Here is a 23,050-nt window from a genome sequence, read left to right as displayed (position 1 = left end):
GGTTTAACTGGTTTGAACATACTTATGGAGTCCTTTCATGACAACAATTTAAAGAAGGACTGCTGATCCGCTTCAGACCAACCGATTACGAGAATATTGATGGACAACTAGCAAAGATCCGACAAACTTCCACCATTCAGGAGTACCAAAACAGGTTTGAAAGGTTATCTAATCAAACTCATGATTGGTCTCAAAAATAGCTATTGAGGACCTTCATTGAGGGCTTGAAGCCGGAGATCCGAAGAGAAGTTAAAGCGCGACAACCATATACGCTTATGGCAGCCATCTCTTTCGCACGATATCAAGAGGAGCAATTGAACCATGAAGCTCGGAGGACTAGGGTCGCTCCTCAACCAGTAATATTGAAGCCCTCAGCCCCCCCTACTATTGACCAAGTCCCTACACCAAAGAGGTTAACAAGAGAAGAGCTTCGGGAGCGATATGCGAAGGGGTTATGTTGGCATTGTGACGAGCCGTGGAGCCGTGAGCATCGCTGTAGTAAAGGGAGACTTCTTATGATTGAACCAATAGAAGAAGAGGTCATTGAACATCCAGAAGAGAGCCTTGAACATGAAGAAGAAGATGCAAAAGAAGAGCCACAACCGACTGAAGTTACGGCACATGCACTAGTCGGCTACTCAAACCCGGAAACGATGAAAGTTGGAGGCCTTCTCAAACAACAACAGATCACTGTTCTCATCGACACGGGCAGTTCTAATAACTTTATAAATAGTAAGGTTACTATCCAGATGGCCTTACCTATTGAGAATTGCCGCAGGTTTGACGTTAAGGTCGTCGACGGACGGATTTTGAATTGTGATTGTAGGCGCCCGCAGGAGAAACTATTGTTGCAGGACCAAGAGATAATTGCATATTTCTTCCTTCTCCCTCCTGATGATCATAAGGCCATGTTCATAATTAAATGGTTGACGACATTAGGTGATTTTTTTGAAATTTTATGCAACTAATTATGAAATTTTACAGTAAGGAGAAACAGGTGATACTGAACGGGAAACGTGGGGGCGACATAACGACGATTTGCACACAACAAATGGAGAAGGTTTTGCATAAAGCATGCAGCAGATTTTTTATACAACTTGAGCACCAAACTAAGGGAGAGCCAATATAATTTGAAGATCCAAACCTACTTCCTTTGCTTGCTGAATTTTCAGATATATTTGACGAACCGTACAACCTACCTCTTACCCGTCGGCATGATCATTATATAATGATTCTTTCAGGCAAACCTTCAGCAAATACTCGGCCATATCAATATCTATATCTCTAGAAGGATGAAATAGAAAGGATTGTAAAAGAAATGCTCAAAACAGGAGTTATTTGGCCAAGTTGCAACCTCTATTCTTCACCGGTGCTACTTGTACGCAAGAAGGACGGAACATGGCGAATATGCATTGATTACCGAGCTCTCAATGGCTTAACCATCAAGGACAAATACCTTATTCCAATAGCAGATGAATTACTAGATGAAAGGGAGCACAAATCTTTACAAAGCTAGACCTTTGATCCGGGTATCATCAAATATGAGTGTGCGAAGAAGACATACCGAAAACCACCTTTTGAACACACAACAACCATTATGAATTTTTGCTTTCTTCAACAGAAGGTGAAATATCTTGGGCATATCATATTAGAGGAAGGTGTGACAGTGGACCCCTTCAAAATTGAAGCAATGTAAAACTGGCCTACCCCGAGGAACGTAAAATTGCTACATGGCTTTCTGGGTTTAACAGGCTACTACTGCAAGTTCGTGAAAAACTATGGAGAGATCAGTGCACCACTTACTTCCTTACTGAAAAAAGATGTCTTCCAATGGTCGGACAGAGCCTCAGCTACCTTCGACAAACTTAAGGCAGCCATGACGACGACGCCGGTGCTAACACTACTAGATTTTAACCGACCCTTCATTATTGAGGCCGACGCATCTGGAGTTAGAATTGGAGCCATTCTCATGCAAGATGGTCGACCACTCGCATACACTAGCAAGGCATTATCTCCCTCCCATCAAAATAAGTCAACATATGATAAGGAGATGCTCACCATTGTGCGCGCAGCAACGAGGTGGAGACCCTACTTGATTGGTCGACGATTTCAAAATAAAACCGACCATAAAAGCCTCAAGTACTTTTTGGAGCGAAAGATACCATCCCCTGGGCAGCAAAAATGGGTAACAAAACTTATTGGATTTGATTATGAAATAACTTACAAAAAGGGGAAAGAGAATGTTCTTGTATATGCGCTTTCGCAGCTACCCGAGCAAGTTGAAGTTTCGGCCGTTTCACTTCCGACTAGCGACTTCCTTGAGGATATTAAGATGGAAAGGCAGGAAGATTCAGATACTAGCAAGATTATAAAAAAATTGGAGGAAGCACCAAGCCCCATGGCTCATTACAATTGGGACTCAAAAGAATTACACTATAAGGGACGCATTGTGCTTATGATAAATTCTACTTGCATCTTCACGAGCAGATTATGGACAAAGTTATTCCATATGCAGGGTACTAAATGGAAAAGGAGTACGACATATCACCCACAAACCAATGGCCAGACGGAAGTTGTAAATAGGTGCTTGGAGATAGCCCAAAGCCACCCACCAAATATGATTACCCAAGGAGAACTTCATACTCAGCCAAGTGCTATTATTGATCGACAGATCGTGACTCGACGACGACGATCCACTACTGAATTGCTAATACAGTGGGCAAACCTACTAACAAAAGATGCCACTTGGGAGAACTATGATGACTTGAAGATCAAATTCCCAAAATTCATGAATCGTCAGCCTCGAGGACAAGGCTGATTTGAAGAGGGGGTCTGTTAGGACTCTAGCTAGGAGAGTCCTAAATGAGAGGGACATTCATGTAAAACCTACCTAAGCCGGGTTATTAAAGAGGTGAAGAGGCCGGCTAGGGTTAGGAGGTTATTTCTTAGAGAAGAATAGGGAGTTGTAAAGGAATAGGAGTCTTGAGTATGAGTCCTATTAGGAGTTGGTTAGAAGTATGAGTCTTGAGTAGGAGTCCTATTAGGAGTTGTTTAGAAGTAGGAGTCTTAAGTAAGAGTCCTATTAGGAGTTAGGGTTTAGAAGCCCTATAAATAGTCATGTATTCCACCTCTTTTCATAAGCAATAGATGAATCTTTTCTGCAGCCTTTGAGCAGCAACTTGGAGGGAGGAACCCCTATAGAGTTCCAAGGAGGTCGATCCCCTAAAGAGATCAACCCCAAGTTTAGAATCTGCAAGGGTTCTAACAGACACATGAAGAAGGAATGCACAAAATTCCAACAATGGCTTGAAAAGAAAGGTAAACCAACCTCATATGTATGTTATGAATCTAATATGGTTAATGTTAATATTAACACCTGGTGGATTGACTCTGGATCAACAATCCATATTGCAAACTCTTTGTAGGGTATGCAAAACCTAAGGAAGCCAGTGGGAAGTGAGCAAAGCATCTTATCAGGAAATAAGATGGGCTCACATGTGGAAGCAATTGGAACATGCATTTTAACTTTAAGTAGTGGTTTTGTTTTAAAATTGGAAAGAACCTTTTATGTACCAAGTTTCTCACGAAACTTAATTTCTGTTTCCAGACTCGTACCATTTGGGTATTCCTTTAATTTTAAAGACACATTATTTCGTTTATTACATAAATCTGATTGTGTTGGGAATGGTATTTTGTCTTATGGTCTTTACCATATTTTATTACAAAATGATAATACTCAAAGTTCAATGCATGTTCACGCTGGCATTAAGAGGTGTAATATTAATGAGGACTCCTCTATATTATGGCATCGGAGATTAGGACATATCTCCACAGAGAGAATTAAAAGATTAGTTAAAGATGGGGTACTTAGTACTCTTGATTTTACTAATTTTAAGACTTGTGTGGACTGTATTAAGGGAAAGCAGACCAATAAGTCCAAAAAGGGTGCTAATAGAAGTTCAAACTTATTAGAGATAATTCATACTGATATATGTTGTCCAGACATGGACATACATGGTCAGAAATATTTCATCTCCTTTATAGATGATTACTCACGATATATGTATATATATTTGCTTCATAACAAAAATGAAGCATTGGATACCTTCAAAGTCTTTAAGGTTGAAGTTGAGAACCAATGTGGTAAGCAAATTAAAATTGTGAGATCAAATAGGGGTGGAGAATATTATGGTAGATATACTGAAAATGGACAAGCACCTGATCCTTTTGCTAAGTTTCTTCAAGAACATGGGATTATTGCCCAATACACTATGCCTGGTTCTCCAGACCAGAATGGTGTTGCAAAAAGAAGAAACCGAACATTATTAGACATGGTGCGGAGTATGCTTAGGAACTCCTAAGTTCTTGTGGACTGAAGCACTAAAGACGGCTGTGTATATATTAAACCGAGTTCCAACCAAGGCTGCCCAAAATTTTGACATGAAGGATATGGGTGAAGCATCTTATGTCATTGGCATTAAGATCCATAGAGATAGACCTCGAGGCATTTTAGGTCTATCACAAGAAACCTATATTGATAAACTTTTAAAAAGATTTCGGATGAAGGATTGTTCACCAAGTGTTGCTCCCATTGTGAAAGGTGATAGGTTCAATTTGAACCAATGCCCAAAGAACAACTTTGAAAGGGAATCAATGAAAAACATCCCATATGCTTCTATCGTAGGAAGCCTTATGTATGCTCAGGTCTGTACAAGACATGATATTACATTTATTGTGGGGATGCTAGGTCGATATCAGAGTAATCTAGGTATGGACCACTGGAGAGCTGCAAAGAAAGTGATGAGATATCTACAAGGAACCAAAGATTACATGCTTATGTATAGACATACAGACAATCAGGATGTGATTGGTTACTCAGATTCAGACTTCGCCGGTTGTGTTGATTCTCGTAAATCAACATCAGGATATATTTTTATGATGGCCGGTGGAGCTATTTCTTGGAGAAGCGCTAAGCAAACCTTGACTGCTACTTCTTCCATGGAAGCTGAGTTTGTCTCCTATTTTGAGGCTACTTCACATGGTGTATGGTTTAAGAGTTTCATTTCTGGGCTTAGAATCATGGATTCTATTTCTAAGCCATTAAGAATTTTCTGTGACAATTCAGTTGCTGTCTTTATGGCTAAAAACATTAAAAATGGAAGTCAAAGTAAACATATCGACATTAAGTATCTAGCCATAAGAGAACGTGTAAAGGAAAAGAAAGTGGTCATTGAGCATATTAGCACCGAATTAATGATTGCTGATCCTTTGACTAAAGGCATGCCACCTCTGAAATTCAAGGATCATGTAGAGAAAATGGGACTTGGTTCCACTTTGTAAGAATATTGAAACTCTTATATATTATGAAATTTTCTCATTCATGTGCACATTATTTTGAGAAAATATATTGTTACTGGACCAAGAATAAACATAAGGTTTATTCATTAAGTAATATTGCCATATTAAGATTAAGAAACTAAATACATCGTGATACATGGATGATAATACTCACTTTTAGAGGACTTATCGCTATGATTCGTGTATTTATTTCTTAAGAAAATTGTTCGAGAAAGATTAATTCAAATTATTAAGATAAACATATGGACCAAGTGGGAGAATGTAACCGTTATTATTAAATATCTAATTTAATAATAATATAACTATTATCATTAAGATTCATAATTCATTATCATGAATTTCTTCATTAATTATGGTTTAAATGATTTCAGTTTTTTATTCTTTAAACATGAAACTGTTATTATTAAATTAATTATTTAATATCATTAAAGTTCTTCATTATGGTCCAAACGTTACAAATCTGAATTAATTCTTGAATGTTATGATTTGGTGATAATAAATGTTCTTGATGGGAGAACATCTATATATATGAGGATTTTGGTCCCTGGGCTCAATCATCTCTTTGAAGCGAAAGGCTTTCCTACACTATCTAAGGCGAGAGTTCTAAGCCGAGAAGTACCAAAGTTCAAGAAGAAACCTCTGCAGAAATTCTTGACGACAATGGCTGGAGGTACGCTATTTCGTTTCCGTATTTGTTTTATTGTGTTTCTATTACAATGATTTAGAAACACAAGTTGGCTTCATTGATTTCTAACATGCACATCTCAAGTAAAAGCAAAATTGCTAGCTCGCACTTCTCAAACGAGAAGAAAGAACTTACTATCTTGAACATCATCAAGAATTGCTAGCTTGCAATCTTAAGAAAAGTAAAAGTGCTATCTTAAGAACCATAACTTGCTAACTTACAAAGAAAGCAAAAAAAATTGAACTTTTCAAAAGAGAAGAAAGAAAATTACTAGATTGCATGATGATAAAACTTGAGATTATGTTTATAATACAATGATTTGAAACTATATATCAAAAACTTACTAGTTGCACTTCCCCTTTTTGTTGATGACAAAGGGGGAGAAGTTATGTTGATAATCCTGCATGGAATGATGTATTGAAAATTTTATTATACATGATTTTATGTTGCTTAGGCTCATAATTATTTCTTGATTAAATTTGCTTTGACTTGAATTCAATTTAAATTCAAGATTCTATCAATATGGCATATTGATAAGGGGAGTTAAGGTTAACTCTATCATCAATCAGTTGTCATTATCAAAAAGCAAAAAATTATTGAATCTTAAATTTTGATGATGAAATCGATTAATATTATTTATGATTTGATCTACATTTTGAGTGATGCAGGAAGCTTTGATCAGGGAGAGACAATTAAAAGAAAAAAGAATCATGTTGAGCTAGAGTGGAACATATCAAAAGATTGGACGTCGAGCCGGAGGATCGGTCGATGTGTCGGCAAAAGGCTTTGGTCCGTGAATTCGGGCATTGGGCCAAGAAGATCAGACATTGCGCCAAGGAGATCAGATGTTACGAGAAGACAATATGTTGATTGGGTAATACGCCAAAGGAGAGGACGATGCGCCGGAGGATCGAACGAAGCGCCGGAAGAACCAATGACATGGCGGACAACATAGGATTCTCTTATAATAATTGTCTAGATCGAAGTAGGTTTTAAGTATGTAGGATTAACTATGATAGCATTCAAGGCATAAAGTAATGAAGTCCCAAAGGCAAGAACGAGATTTCGTTGGGAGTTCGAGAGTTCGGCGGAAGTCTGGACGTTCATCGGAAGTTCTGCTAGAATTGACCGAGAAGCCCAGGAGCTTGCCAAAGAAGCTCATCGGAACTCGCCAACAAGATCATCGTAATATCCAGGAGCTTATCGGGAGTCCACTGGAACATTACCGAGATATCATCGGAAATTCATCGGAAGATCACCGAAAGCTCATCGGAAGAAACCTAGAGTTACCAAACTTATTTAGCTTAGTGTATACCTTAAAATTCGTAGTTAGCACATAATTGGGTTGGAATTGGGCCAACTCAATTAGGGGCCAATTGGGCCCAAGTTTGGGTCGTGTTAGGCAAAGTGAAAGGTCCAAACAGTGACCAAATAGGTAGAACCGCTATGGCACAATCTTCGAGATTATGTTAAGCAATTGTACCACTAGTCTGGGCAGTGGTACCATGTAACATCCCCCATTTTTTAAAAAAAAATATTAAATAATCCTCATATTTACAAACAAGCATTTACTAATTTTTTTCAAAAAATGAGGGATGTTACACTCTCCCTTCCTTAAAAGAAAATTTAGTCCTCCAAATTTATCATACCTCCTTTGACAGAAAGATAATATCAAAATTATGAAATAAGTTTGTATTTGTGGGTGACTAGAGCCTATTTTACTTGTGAAAAGTTGGATCATAAAATAAAAGACTGTCCTTTGAACAAGAAGAAAGAATCACTGCCTCATAAATCATCAGCTTATGTCAGAGTATATATTATCACTGAATATGATTCTAAAACTTCTGGATTAGTGGTCGAAGGTACTATTCATGTTTATGAAAGAATGCAAATATTTGTTTGACCATGTGTCTCATCTATGATTTGATTTACAATATTTTACTTATCACTTAGGCATTTAACCTAGACCATTGGATTATATGCTATATATAAATATGACTATTGGGGATTGTTTGATTATAAACTCTATCTGGTCATCTTGTTTGATTTCTATTGGAGAACACAAACTTCTTGTTGATTTGGTTCTTCTAGATATTAGGAGTTTTGATATTATACTTGGTATGGATTGACTATCATCCAATCATACTAGTATATATTGTTATACAAAATGATCACTTTTTGCATACTAGATCATCCTATCTTTTATTTTGAGAGTATTGGGCATGATTTACCTCCTTGCCTGATGTATCTTAGGATGACTTGCTTGGATTACCTCTAAACAGAGAGGGTGAATTTGCTTTTGATTTGGTCCCTGGGATAATTCCATTATCTAAGCCTATCTAACACCATTTGAGTAAGTGGAATTGAAAAAAACAACTACAAGAACTATTAGATAAAGGGTTTTATTTGGGCTAATGTTTCATCACGGGGTGCTCCGGTGTTAGTTAAAAAGATGGATGAAATATTTAGACTTTATATTAATGTAGACAATTGAATTAAGTGACCATAAAAAACAAGTATCCTCTACCCAGAAGTGATGACTTGTTTGATCAATTATAGGGTGCATAAGTATTTTTAAAGATTGATCGGATGTCGAGTTACCATCTATTGAAGATCAAGGAGGAGAATATTTCAATCACTCTTAGATGATTGTGTAATTGTATTCTATTGATAAAACACTTTGAGAGCTGGAGGAGGAAATGAAGAAACCATAATCCTCATCTTTTCATCGATTGAGATATGACCAATTTAAATGACTAAATTTTCTTTTAAGGAGAGGAGAGTGTAACATCCCCCATTTTTTAGAAAAAAATTATTAAATAATCCTCATATTTACGAACAAGCATTTACTAATTTTTTTCAAAAAATGGGGGATGTTATACTCTCCCCTCCTTAAAAGAAAATTTAGTCCTCTAAATTTATCATAACTCTTTCAACGAAAAGATAATATCAAAATTTTACACCTAGATTGAGGCCATCAACATCAATGAGTCTTATGTGGTGACTTTCCTTTTTAAATCCAAATATCTTGACTCTCTTGTTAATCACTTTTTAATTCATTTCTAATCGTATTTTTATTGTTTTTGCTAGTGCTCACCCTCTACTTCTAATACAAAGGTAGCAAGAGAAATCTTTTGATCGTTAGAACAATTTTGTACATCAAATATCTTCTTCATTCACATCACACATTATTCTGCTACTATTCTACCACCAATAAATTAGGTTCACCATGCTTCCACTATGCCACTCTAATTTAATATTTCCGATCAACCCTTTTATCCCTATTAATTAATCAAAAACAAATGAAGTAGGAGGACCAAATGTCCTCATCATCTTAGATTCCTAAAGGACATCAAAGAAATTTTTCACTGATCACTATAGTTTACTAGACCTTAATTTATTGTACATATCAAACATATCAAATATCTCAGTGATTCTCAATTCATGCTCTAATATCATCTCTATTATGCCCCCCCCTAATTTATTATATTATAATTCAACAATAATCCATTCCAAGATTCGATCGTACATTTGAGGACACTAAGAAAACATTCAAGTCATTTTCATATATTCCATAATCCATAAAACTTGTGTAGTTTATCATCATACATCATATCACTTAATGATTCATAAAATCCAAAGCCAACTCAACTAAACCATAACCACATCATAAATCCATAAGCATGGGAATCTATACAATCATAAAACCAACATGTACCACATGTTTATATCATTACACAATTTTAACTTAACATTCTCAAAATCCTGACATGAGAGGTACTTTTCAAATATTTACAAGATACATCAATCTAGAGTTGTCGTTGATGTTTCATTACACATAAAGGAACTTATACAACATCAACCTATTAAATACAAATTATTTGCCCCAAAACCTTCTAGCTTTCCACTGCCTTAGCCCATTTTAAACATTTTAGCAAGCGATAAGCTATCCTGAAAAAATTATTAGCAACGGAGTGAGCAAAGAGAGCTTAGCAAGTGACTAACATATCCATGGCAAAGAGGATAATTTTGAGCAAATAAGGTTTCAAAATAAAAGGCGGAGATACAAGAGTTCAAAGATAGCCACTCGACGAATGCATAATTACAATGTTGTATCATTCGAAGCATGTTTTGTTCATAACAATGGAGTAAGGGCTAACTGGAGCATATCATTGGCATAAGAAGCATATCCATGACATATGAAATATTTCAAAGTATATCAAAGACGTAAGGAGCATTATAGATATCAATGGCATATGAAACATTCCGGAGCATATCAATAACAAATGAAATATTTCGGAATATATCAAAAAACAAATATGAAACAAAAGCTCAACATCACATTTGACATTGCATACTTATCATTATTATCCAAAGCACACATAGAAGAGTATAACCAAAGTTTTAGATATCATATCGAACAGATAGAAGGTGATGTGGGATCCCAAACATAATATGGTCCATCCATTTCTGAATGACCACCATGTTAGGAATGAGTCGGCACTGAGAGGGGGGGGGGTGAATTAGTGTAGTGGTAAAACCTGTCAGTTCTGAAAATTTCTTTTATATGATAAAATCGATTTCAGAAACTTGCTCAACTTAAAAGCGTGTTCGTAAATCTATTGAAGGCAGTAAGCAAGTAAAATGGTTTGCGGTAAAGTAAATTGCTCAAGATAAAATGCAAACCAGATTTTAGAGTGGTTCGGTCATCATAACCTACATCCACTTCACCGATTCCTCTTCTATCAAGGCCATCGGCATCCACTATCTATCTTTCTTTAATAGGCGAAGATCAACCTCCTTTTTATAGCTCTTTCTCCTTTTACTGGGTTTAGGAGATAATCCTTACACCCCCACTCACTCCTCTCTCAAACTATTCTAACACTTAGAACTTTGAGAGGAGTTTCACACAAGATTAGAGCAGAGTTTTTTTCCTTTTTACTCTCAATACTTATGTGTGTTAACTAGGGATGAGAGGGGTATTTATAGGCTTTATGTTGATTCAAACTTGGAGCCTAAAAAGGTCTCATCCCAGGTTTCCTAGGCACTGGCGATACCACCATCGTTCTTGGGTGGTACTATCACCGTAGGATCTGCAACTGGGTGGTATCGTCGAACAGGGGCGGTACCACTACTGACAGCATTGTTGCCAGTGGTACCACTACCCAGATTTCCTAGGGTGTTGTTCCCCAAACGGTGCCACCGCCGGCTAGGGTTTCAACACCCTAGTTGGGCCTTGAATCCGGCCCAAACTAGCCTAACTTCAGGCCCAGTTGGCCTATAACAGAGTTGATGAAATTACCTCTTAATCCCAACTCCAATTATATGCTAACTATGATTCCTAAGACATAATCCATGCAAGATAAGTCCGATTTCTTACGGCGATCTTCCGGTGAACTTTCGATGATCTCTCGATAATGTTCCGGTGGACTCCCAGCAAGCTCCTGGACTTCACGATGATCTTCTTGGCCAGTTCCGACGAGCTTCTTTTGCAAGCTCCTGGACTTCTCGGTTAGTTCTGGCATAACTTCCGATGAACTCTCAAACTCCCAATGAAATCGTGTTCTTGACTTTGAGACTTCATTTGCTTTATGTCTTGCTACCATAGGTAATCCTGCACACATAAAAACATACTTTAATCTAGACAATTATTACAAAACATGAATCATGTTGTCCGGCATGTCATTAGTCCATCGACGCTTCGTTCGATTCTCTAGCGCATCGTCATCTCTTGTGATCTATTGCCCAATCGACTAGTTGACCTTACAACTCCAATATCCTTGGTACAATATTCTTTCTTCTTGGCCTGATGCCTGAATCCATAACCCAAAGCCTTCTGTCAATACGTCAACCAATCCTCAGGCCCGACGTCCAATCTTCTGACACGTTTTCCTCCGGCCCAACATGATTCTTCCTGCTTTAATTGTCTCTTCCTGATCGAAGCATCCTACATCACTCAAAATGTAGATTAAATCATAAACACTTATCAATTGGTTTCATCATCAAAATCCGAGATTCAACAATCTCCCCCTTTTTTATGATGACAATCAATTGACGATGGAGTTAACCTTAACTCCCAGAGTTTAAACAAACTCCCCCTATCAATATGCTAAATTGATAGAACCTTGAATTCAAACTGAATTCTAGTCGTTGCAAATTTCATCATGAATATTTGCAACACATCATCATGCATAACATGATCATACTTCTCCTCTTTTATCATCAACAAAAATGAGAAGTTCCAACTATCAAGTATTTGAGACATATAAGTTCAGATCATTGCATCATAATCTCAATTTTTATCATCATGCAAGCTAGCAAAAATTTTACAAAATTTTAAAACATGCAAGCTGGCAATTTATAGATGATCAAGAAAGCAACTCTTGCTTCTTTAAATATACAAGTTTGTAAGTTTTGCTAGATATGCAAGTTAACATTTTTTGCTTCTTGAGATAGGTAAGATAGCACTTCTTGGTGATGTTCAAGATAGCAAGTTCTACATCATGCAACCTAGTGAATCTTACAATATTTTAGAACATACATAATCCTCAAATCATCATAAATTTTAATAATGTGCAAAATTATAAATTTTGCAAGTTTGCATTTATGCATCTTGAGATTTGCAAGATAGCACTTCTTGCTTCTCTTTTAGGATGAGCAAGCTAGCAAGTTTGCTTCTTTTGCAATGTGCAAGTTTTCAAACTTTGCATCTTGAGCTAGCAATTTTTCTCCCCCTTTGTCATTGTCAAAAAGAAGGGAAGAATATAATATTATAATTCTTTTCCCTTTACAATAATTTTTAAATCATGACAAAGGTAAAGTATTCATTCTTATTTCAAAATACCATAATTGAGATAAACCTTGAATTCAAATCAAAGTAATTTCAATCACGATTCACATCATATGTAATACATCACATACATCATCATAATAAAAAGCATAAGTATTGCATGCATCATTCCAAATCATAAATATTTCACATCATGATGGTATCAATTTGTCAAATTACATCCTACCATGCATGATCATAACTTTTCCCCCTTTTATCATTGTAAACAAGAAAGAATAAGGGAAAAACATAATAGTATAAAATATTTCAATCATTTCAAGGCATTCATGTCATAAATACAAAGAAATCATATCATCAAAGATAAGACCACTTGAATACTAAAAGACATTATTCATATAGTAAATCTCTTCTTTAAATAAAATACCAAGAATAAAAAATTATAGGTGTACAAAGAAAAGATCTTGATTCAAAAAATCTCAAGTAATTCCAAGAAACCAAGATCATGATTTTGATAAAACTCATTCAAATTCAAATCATCAAAATCATCAAAATCTCAACATTTCTTTCAAGAGATTCAAAATGGCATAAATAATTTTATTAGTCTCTCAGTGAAAAATCGATAAGCTAGAGAAAAAGAAAATTTTCAAGAAAAATACTTTCCTCCTTTTGTTTCAACTTATTGATTGATTTCAATTATGCATGTTCTTTTCTTTCAAATTCATGCATCATTCATTAACACTAAAAAAGAACTTTCAAAAGATCATAAAAATTATCACGTAAAAGTTCGAAATATAAACTCGTTAAGCATACTTTCAAATCATCATTACATTTTCATTAAGATATATTTTCCTTTTTATGTGTTTAATTTTAAGTAATTGATTTCATATATGTATGCTCGGGTTTTTTGTATGAAAACCATACATCATAGTTTAAAATCGAAAGAGCAAATCTCATCAGAGAAATCATCAAGATCAATAACCATGAATTACCCAAAAATCATCATTACTTCAAATCATTATGTATAATTTAAATATAAAATCATCAAGTATGAAACTTACACTATTTAATATAAGCATACCTTTTTCATTTATGCCAAATCATAACATGCATCATTTTCAAAACCGAAAAAGCCACTTTCATTACCGTAAAAATCGATAATACATAAATCATATGAATCATCATGCATAATTTCGAAAAATAAATTTATTAGGCATGATATCATTAAATATGATTCTATAAGGTATTTTTAATTAAAATCATTTTGTTTATCATAAACATGTAATTTTCATGATTATTTTCAAAATTACTAGAATGATAAGCATGATTCCTAATTTTTTGTATTTTCATTATTAAACATATAATTTTCAAGAAAATTAATTCTAAACAAAATTAAAAATAACTCATGAAAAGTATTATGTAATTTTGAAATAAATTAAGTGCATTTTGGTTACATCATCGTCGAAAGTCGTTAAGGCGTAGTTTGCCACCTCGCCTTTGTTGATTTTCTTCTCATCTTCGGAGGAGCTCGATTCATCCCAAAGTGCTTCCCTCTTCTTGCGTTCATAGCAAGTAATTGGGTTCTTTTTGTTTTTTAATTTTTGTTTCATGAACTTTTTAAATTTCATAGTGATGAGTTCAAGTTTACCATCACTTGAGCTTATGCTCGAGTGATCTTCAGTTGTTCTTAGTCTAAAATCCTTCTTGTTCTTTAGAAGGTGGTTCTCAAGTTCTTTACATGTATTGCATGTCATTTCATAGGTCATTAGAGACCTGATAAGTTCTTCAATCAAAAAAGTATTCAAATTTTTTGATTCTTGTATAGCCGTTATTTTTGAATCTCAATTCTTAGAAAGCAATCGTAAAATCTTGTTAACGAGTTCAAAATTAGAAAAGCATTTGCCAAGAGCTTTTAAACCATTAATGACATCCGTAAAACGGGTGTATATGTCAACAACGGTTTCACTCGGCTTCATTCGAAAAAGTTCAAAATCATACATTAAAAGATTGACTTTAGAATCTTTAACTCTAGTTGTGCCTTCGTGTGTGATTTCAAGAGTGTGCCAAATATCGAAAGTCATTTTGCACATAGAAACACGATTAAACTCAGTTTTATCCAAAGTGCAAAATAGAGCATTCATAGTTCTAGCATTTAAGGAAAATGTTTTCTTCTCCAAATCATTCCATTCTTTCATTGGAGTAGAAGACCTTCGAAAACCATTTTTAATAATGTTCCATAAGTTCAAATCCAAAGAAAGCAAGAAAACTCTCATTCGAGTTTTCCAATATGTGTTGTCCATCCCATTGAAAAAGGGAGGACAAATGAGAGAAAGTCCGTATTGAAAGCTGAAAAGAGTCATTTCTCTTGGGTGTTAAACCAAATGAGAAATACGAGGCTCTAATACCAACTGTTAGGAACGAGTCGGAACTAAGAGGGGGGGGTGAACTAGTGCAACGGTAAAATCTACCAGTTCTAGAAATTTCTTTCGTATGATAAAATCGATTTTAGAAACTTGCTCAACTTGAATACGTTTTCGTAAATGTATTGAAGGCAGTAAGCAAGTAAAATGGTTTGCAGTAAAGTAAATTGCTCAAGACGAAATGCAAACTAGATTTTAGAGTGGTTTGGTCATCATGACCTACATCCACTTCGCCGATTCCTCTTCCGTTGATGCCACCAGCATCCACTATCGATCTTCCTTTAATAGGTGAAGATCAACCTCCTTCTTACAACTCTTTCTCCTTTTACCGGGTTTAGGAGATAACCCTTACACCCCCACTCACTCCTCTCTCAAACTATTCTAATACTTAGAACTTTGAGAGGAATTTCACACAAGATTATAGTAGAGTTTCTTTCCTTTTTACTCTCAATACTTGTGTGTGTTAACCAGGGATGAGAGGGGTATTTATAGGCTTCAAGTTGATTTAAACTTGGAGCCTAAAAAGGTCTCATCCCAAGTTTCATAGGTACTGGTAGTACCACCACCGTTCTTGGATAGTACTACAGTTGCAGGATCTACAACTGGGTAGTACCACCACCGAACAAGGGTGGTACCACTGTCGGCAACATTGCTGTCGGCGATACCATCGCCCAAATTTCCTGGGGTGCTGTTCCCCAAGTGGTGCCACCGCCAGCCAGGTTTCAGCACCTTGGTTGGGCCTTGAATCTAGCCCAAACCAGCCCAACTTCGAGCCCAGTTGGCCCCTAACAAAGTTGATGGGATTACCTCCCAATCCCAACTCCAATTATATGCTAACTACGATTCCTAAGACATAATCTAAGCAAGATAAGTCCGATTTCTTCCGGCGAGCTTCCAGTGATCTTCCGGTAAACTTCCAACGATCTCTTGGCAATGTTTCGATGGACTCCCAGCAAGCTTCTAGACTTCATAATGATCTTCTTGGCGAGTTCCAACGAGCTTCTTTGGCAAGCTCCTGGACTTCTCAGTTAGTTGTGGCAGAACTTCTGACGAATGTCCAGACTTCCAACGAACTCTCGAACTCCCAACAAAATCACGTTCTTGACTCCAGGACTTCATTTGCTTTATGCCTTACTATCGTAGTTAATCCTGCATACATAAAAATACACTTCGATCTAGACAATTATTACTAAGCATGAATCATGTCATCCGACATGTCATTAGTCCATCGACACTTTGTCCGATTCTTCGGCGTATCATCCTCTCTTGCGGCCTATTGCCCAATCGGTCAGTTGACCTCGCAACTCCGATATCCTTGGTGTAATATCCGCTCTTCTTGGCCCGATGCCCAAAGCCTTCTATCAATACGTTGACCGATCCTTCAACCCGACGTCCAATCTTCTGACACGTTTTCCTTCGGCCCAACATGATTTTTCCTACTTTAATTGTCTCTCCCTGATCAAAGCATCCTATGTCACTCAAAACATAGATTAAATTATAAACACTTATCAATTGATTTCATCATCAAAATCTGAGATTCAACACACCAAACATAATCTAGAGCATCGCGGGCTCTAAGCACATACCCTTTACCATTTCTGGAAAAGGTCTAGATAATCCCTTTACTATTTCTAATAAAGGTCCAAATAATCCCATAAACACTAGAGTATAAAAGGGTATTGTGAACAATAAATTGGGACATATCGAAAACACATACGGAACAACGGAATGCATGTGTCTACATGAAATATTACGATACAATATGAAGTTTACATAATAGATTCAGGTATTCAAATACATGTATAACAAGAGCATACAAAAATTTTGAAGTAGTAATGTAAAGTTGAACTGATGTAAGGATTTTAGCTGAATCAATTTCCAAAGAGATGAAACAAGAATAAGCAAAATCGATCAAAGCTCAATTCTAATAGAATTTGAAAGACATTTCATGAATTGTTTGGACAAACCAATTATGCTCTAATTTATACAAAATAGGTGTCATTCGAAAGATGTGTCAGTCTAGTTTTAGGTAAATCAAGTTTTGCATGAATTGGAGTTTACAATAGGGAGTTATAAATAATTTCATAGTGAAAGGTCTGAAAACATCAGCTCTATTTTACTAAATCCACAAGATCGAAGCAAATAGATGTTTTTAGTTTGCATTTGTATTCCAAAATTTTCAAATTAGGTAAATATAGAAATATTTTGAGTCTAGTTTCCAATATATCATACTTTGCATGAATTTGAGTTCCCAACAGAAAGTTATAAATAATTTAGCAAATAAAGGTCAGAAATTACAGTCCCTATTTTGTAGAATTTGTAGGGTTAGTTAAAATAGAAGTCTGAGTAGACATTTAAACTCCAAATCATTTAATCTAGGTATTAAAATAAAGGTCTTTAAGTCTACTTTCAAATGGATTTTGCTTTGCCTAAATCAGAGTTTAGTACTAAAAGTTAGGTCCAAAACAATGCATAGAGGTCAGATTACCAAAAAATTATAGATTCATGACTTTATATCAAAACGAAAGAAATGTTTGGTGCTAAGCTGGAATCTTTTGAATTATATAGAATTAAAATAAAAATAGAGATTAGTATTATTATGGGATGGGGTTAGAACACTTGCCTTAGAAAAGTTTGATTCCCAAATGTAGGGAAATTGATGCAAAACCTCAAGCTCTTCTTCTTCTTCTTCTTTTTATTTTTCTTCCCTTCTCTTCTCAAACCCACGCTAGCTACAACTAAGTTTTCCTCCTTTAGTTAAGCTTTCCTCTAGTTTCTTCTCTAATTGCAATAGGTTTATCTAATACAAGGCTTGCAAGGTAGTAAGCATGCATGAAAGAAACTTAGGTGTCATCCTTAAAGCAAACATAGGTGGCACCAACCTTAGGTTAGCTAATGACACATGTCCACCCCTTTTTTTTCTTTAACTTAAATATGAATCTTTCATAAATCATATCAAATTTTTAATATTAACTCTTAGGTTCCTAGCCATAAACTTTTAATATAATATCATTTAATATAAAATATTATTAAATAATCCTCATATTTACAAACAAGCATTTACTAATTTTTTTCAAAAAATGGGGGATGTTACATACCACCCAAACACAAACAATAGTACCGCTAGACTAGGTGGTGGTACCACCCAATGGTAGAGTGTCAAGTGGTGGTACTGCTAGACCAAGCGATGGTACCGTCCAATGTTAGTGCTATAGGCGGTGGTACCGCTAGGACCTAGAAAACCCAGAATGAGACACTTTTAGGCTCCAAGTTTAAATCTACTTGAGGCCTATAAATACCCCTCTCATCTCTGATTAACTAACATAAGAATTGAGAGCAAAAAGAAATAAAAATGCTATTGTAATATTTTGAGAACTCCTCTCAAGCTCTTAAGTGTTAGTCTTGTTTAAGAGAAGAGTAAAGGGGGTTGTAAAGGTTCTCTCCTGAACCTATCAAAAGGAGAATCGAGTTGTAAAGGTAGTTGATCACCCATTAAAGGAAGATCGTTAGTGGATACCGATGGCCTCGATGGAAGAGGAATCGGGAGTGGATGTAGGTCACGACGACTGAACCATTCTAAAATTTGTTTTACATTTCTACTTTACTATTTACATTTATTACAAACTGCCATACTTCCTCGTTACTTTAGCTGCATATTCTTACGAACATGTTTTAAGTTAACATCTTTCCGAAATCGGTTTTAATCAAACAAAAGATTTTTGAACTGACATAATTTTATCCGCTACACTAATTCACCCCCTCTTAGTGTCGACTCAATCCTAACAATTGATTCTTCTAGCGCTTCATCCGATCCTTTGGTGCATCGTCCTCTCTTTTGGCATATTGCCCAATCAGCATGTCATCTTCTCGCAACATCTGATATCCTTGCGCAATGTCCGATCTTCTTGGCCTAATGCCCGAATTCACAGATCGAAGCCTTTTGCTAACATGTCAACCGATCCTCCAACCCGACGTCCAATCTTTTGATATGTTTGCTCCAGCCTAACGTCTGATTCCTCCTATTTTAATTGATTTGCCTCTTTTGATTGAAGCTAGTTCTGTGTCACTTAAACACACATTAGATAACAAACATATCAATTGATTTTATTACTAAAATCCAAGATTTAACATATAGTACATCGATCTGTCCTATTATCTCAATGTCCCTCTCGAGTAACTTATAACTAGAAATTATGATCTATGTTTATAGGCGAATTAGTCTCTTTATCATGATCTCATCATGATTCAGTTCTCATTGCATAGATTCAAAGACCACAATATATTCATCATCCAATATAAAATAAAAAATATAATAATAATAATAATAATAATAATAATAATAAAGATTGTATAGTGTCTCATACATGCCATCACTCACATGATTGGCATGCAAGACACTTATAACTACCAGCTCCCCCTATACTATTTGGGGGCTATGGTGTAATAGCCTAGTATGTCCATAGTTGATGAATTGAACGACTTATTATGGGGATAATAATTCACTGAGTTAAAAGGTCTTGACATGTGCAAATCATGGTCAGCTCGGTATTGGGCCTAGAGGGTCACACATATATGATGGACAAGATGACTAATAGAGGATTGGATATGGGATATCCAATAAATCCCTGTTTTAATAGATCCATTGGGTAAGACCCAATAGAGCTTAAAGTAGTTATTAAATAAGGATCCAATATTCATTAAGCTAGTGGTTATTCGATGGGGATTCAATACTTACTATGAAGGATCCATTAGAGTTTAATAAAGGAGATTCTTTATAAATATGAGTTGGGGCTCAAAAGAATTATAGGCTAGAAGACTTTATAGTCGTCGGCCACCTATCTCCTCTTCCCCATCTCTCCTTCAGTAGTGAGCCTCTCCCTAGTGTGAGAGGACAACAAGAGGGTCGCCCCTTCTCTTGTCTACTACTGTGTGGTGGTATGCAATCACGAGGAGAGAACCTACTACATAAGGAGGTACATTGTTAGTGCGTTTGCTGTTTGGATCACCGCTAGAGAGGAGTTTACGAGAGTTCCTTCATCTATGGATTGAGATTTATAATTTAGGGGATGTATGATCTCTCCTAGGTGAGAACGTCTCAACCATATTAAGTGGTTTTTGTCGTTTGAGTTTTACGCTCCCGATTGTCACATGACGATCCGATAAGATCTGTTTTGGGAATTGATTTTTGTTTTTATTTTCCTCTACGAATGTGATGCTTTATAAGGTTTCCAAACAAAATAAACTACTACAAAATCTGAAATAAAAGAGTCTAAAACTCCTATCGTAAATTACACTTAAACTCTTTAGAAAACCCATCAAAACTTAGAAAAGACTCTCAATCCTCTAAAGATCATGAAAACTTACAAACCTATGGAACTAATTGATAAAAGAAAATTTCAAATGGACTTCTGCAGCACTAAAGACTAGTTTGCTGATATCTTCACAAAAGCTTTAGTGAAAGAAAAAAAAATTTATTTTTTCCAAAGACAACTTCAAGTTACAACTATTTGAATTAAGGGGGTGTATTAAGATTAATTCAAATAGTTATGATTAGATAAAATAAAAGATAAAAATTTATATTTAAATAAATAGATTATGATGAAAATATTTATTTGGATATGGTAGATTTTTTTTATTTTTTTAAAAATATTTTACTCTATCTTTTAGTCGATATAAATAAGTGTTCTTAGATCAATCTAAAAAGTTGGATATTAGAAGAATTCCTAATTCCCTCTACTATTCTCTTCCTTTTTCTTCTTAAAATTTTGTAAAAGAGTTGACACTCCATAATATGTTGCACCAACAATGTAGAATGGCATTCACTCAAATAGTGTTCAACATGTCCACAATTGAAATACACAATTGGTAGATTCTCATAAGAATAAGATTGAAAGAAATCATTTCGTTGATCCCCTATCTAGACCTAGACCCCTTGCTTAATGCCACCCTGATCTATTTTTAGAGAGCGTTCATCAATCTTTAGAGGATGACCTAACACCCTCATGATGGCAAAAACCCTTTCATACTTCTAGTATTCCATAAGGAAACCACGTAGCTGGATCCACAAAAAGGAAGTCTTTAGAGTCTCAAAACGAGATTAAAGTTCACCCTCCATAGGAAGATATGCAAGAATTAGCATCTAAAAAGGACCAGAAGTAAGGATAGAAATTGCATCTGATTTTTACTAAACACAAAATAAAATGAAATCATTCGTCACATCCAAAACCAGACGAGGAGAAGAAACCTTCCATGATATAAAAACGAAATCTCTGAAAATATGTGAAGGGGGAGGTTCTTGAGAAACTTCCAACCCAAACTAAAAACCCAAGAATGTCTCCGTTGAGGAACAACTTCCTCATCAGACTTGACCAAATCGTTAGAAAAATATTTGATGTGATAAAAAATTGAAGCAGATAAGGAGTCAAAAATCGTATCCTTGGATCGAACCACAAGCAAAGTTACCTAGAATACCTCGTTACCTTCACTTGCAGGACCAACATTAGGTTTTATCGACTCACCAACAATCCCTAGGGTAAAGGAATCTCCTTGACCATTAGAATCTCTAGGGAGGAGGGTACTAAGGGGAAGGGTGCACTCCATCAGACCCCGAAGAACGAGAGAAGAGCAACCAGAAAAACAAGAGGGTTTATCACAAATTCCTGGGCTTAATTTTTTTCTTTCATCGTTTATCTTTAAAAAAATAAATAAATTATGAATTAAAATATAAATATCATAAATAAATAAATATATATATATATATATATATATAAATATATATATATATATATATATATATATATATATATATATTCCTATAAAAAAGGACCAAGGAAGCCTACAGGTTTTATTAAGAACATCAACTAAAAGCTTTGCATTAGTCACGATGTGAATCTCTGTAACTCCTTGTTGCACTGCCACCAATAAACCATCCAAAATTATATTCCACTATGATCTTGTTCAACAATCAAATTAGGTCAAAGTCAACCTGATCAGATTAAATTAGATGATGCATGATGAGTCCAATTAAAAATTGTCATCCCTAATACAATTGCCATGATAAGAAATTAAGTTGTTTTCCTTTTTCAAAGAAAGCTGATTTTTTTTTTGTGGATTAAATGGGTCCATAGTTTGCTCTTGAATGTCAGATATATTTGGAATGTTGGGCCACGAACTGTAGTGAGCGGTCAGTTCCATGAAATTGGAAGAATTGTAATAATATATCACTGTGTAGGGAGTGCATTGAAAGGAGGAGCTTATGGAATCTGATGCTCTTGGACTGCTATCGGTCGTGCTTTGAGACGCTACTTCTTTATGAAGAACCTTAAATGTCAATGAGGATGTTTGTTTGCTTCTATCTTATTTGATGGATCACAAGAATCCAATGTGTTTGGAGATGCAAAAGGACCGAGTAATTGCAGATGTGTGGTCTTAAAACCTAATTAATTGGTGCACCGCAAGCGACAGCAATGGCAGTAGATGTCAAACGTGAAGCACTTTCACTATTGCTATCTTTATTAGGATTGTACACCAATGAAATCGAGTGGCCATGCGATATGTGATCCTTCGTCCTCCTCCCTTCGAAGCAATCCCCACGAAAAAACGCCGATCCATCTGTACCACGAGATGAGATACGTAAAATCTCACCCTCGGCAAGCAGCCTCCCCGTTTAGTGGTTCTCCCAGCCAACTTCACTCACACTCGCCGGGGTGGGACCACGACAGCGCCCATCGCTGTCCCCTGGCCCGCGATTAGACTCTACTCTGTTTTCCGCACGGGGCCTGATACTGAAACACGTGGCCC

Source organism: Musa acuminata, chromosome BXJ1-2 (genome assembly GCF_036884655.1).
Source record: "Musa acuminata AAA Group cultivar baxijiao chromosome BXJ1-2, Cavendish_Baxijiao_AAA, whole genome shotgun sequence".
Classification (NCBI taxonomy): Eukaryota; Viridiplantae; Streptophyta; class Magnoliopsida; order Zingiberales; family Musaceae; genus Musa; species Musa acuminata.
Note: the sequence above shows the minus strand (reverse complement) of the source record.